Raw genomic sequence first — 1,241 nt, 5'->3', positions numbered from 1 at the left:
GGAAAAAAAAAAGAATTAAAAAAAAAAAGTCAAAGCCCCCCGAAAGAGGATGTTTATTTGGAGTATGTAGAGAGCACTTAAGCACGTTCATTATCTAATGCTACAGAACTGAAGCTGGCCGAGATGTTCAAAAGAACCATCTATAATGCTGCCAAGGGTGACAGTTTACAAAGAGAAGGTAGGAAAATATTCCATTACTTGCCTAATCCATTAGGAAATTTTAAGATCTGAAAGCTGACTGATACCCTGCCTGCCTTCTTACATACACAGAAACAGCCAGGCCAACCTGCAGATAGAACAACACTGGCACCTTTCCACAAGCCTCCATCCGTGCTAATGCTACACAAAATAACCATCCGGCGTGCCATTCCAGAGCTTCACAGCGGCAAAACTGATGTTAAGAGAGATCATTGCAAGATGGGAAATTTAATTTAAAATATTATTAAATTAAAATTAAAAATCAACCCCCAAACGAAATAGCTGGGCACATTTGCTGTATCACTGCAGTGTTCCTGCTTCGTCAAATCTGCATGGCAACGCAGAAAAGAGATTTTCTGCACCCATGGGGCTTCCTTAACAGAGAATACAGGGGACAACGACAGAAGAGTAACCAAGATTATTTCTGAAGACAAGGACCACTGTGGTGGTGTATACAGAGGAAGGGAAGTAGAAAACATTATATGGGTTGGTGAGATTGTAAACCGATGCAAAAATATTAACCTAATTTTTTTTCAGGTGTTAGTCTCTGTGCTGTGCCATGTACCATTTCTACCATGCACTCAGCCATTTCAAAATTCATCGCCAGACCAACGAAAAAACCACAAGTTATTATATAGTGGCAGAAAGATAAACTGAACAAATCTATGTGGTTGTTTTGTTTTGTGTGGTTTGTTTTTTTTTTTAACGTAAGATTTAGCCTTTCTCCCCCTTGCTAAAGGCTCACAAAGTTCAGCAATGCTCCTTGCACGCACTGAGTCTTCAAATGCATAATCATGTTCTATTTTTCCCTCAGGACTTGCATCTCAGTCAGGGCACGGGAGGGATTAAAAAAAAAAAAAGGGTAAAATTCAAATCACAAAGACCACCACGAATGCAGCACCTCAGCGTTAATTTGAAAACGGGTCTGCTTTTTTAACTCTTTATTTTGATATACTGCACAGTGCTTTCCAAGGGCACATGGGTTTTTAAGGTATGTGTAAACATACAAGGCAGCGAACGCAGTATCTGCAAAGGGCTGAAAT

The 1,241-nt window shown here is 39.8% G+C and overlaps 1 protein-coding gene across 1 annotated transcript in view; it reads right to left on the bottom strand.

Moving 5' to 3' along the window:
- The window catches only part of INADL (InaD-like (Drosophila)), a 138,459-nt gene that overhangs the window by 94,426 nt on the left and 42,792 nt on the right, over positions 1-1,241 (bottom strand). The window lies entirely within an intron of this gene.

This window comes from Eurypyga helias, unplaced genomic scaffold, assembly GCF_000690775.1.
Source record: "Eurypyga helias isolate BGI_N326 unplaced genomic scaffold, ASM69077v1 scaffold874, whole genome shotgun sequence".
Taxonomy (NCBI): domain Eukaryota; kingdom Metazoa; phylum Chordata; class Aves; order Eurypygiformes; family Eurypygidae; genus Eurypyga; species Eurypyga helias.
The sequence above is the reverse complement of the archived record's forward strand: the minus strand, read 5'-3'. Positions and strand labels throughout refer to the sequence as shown.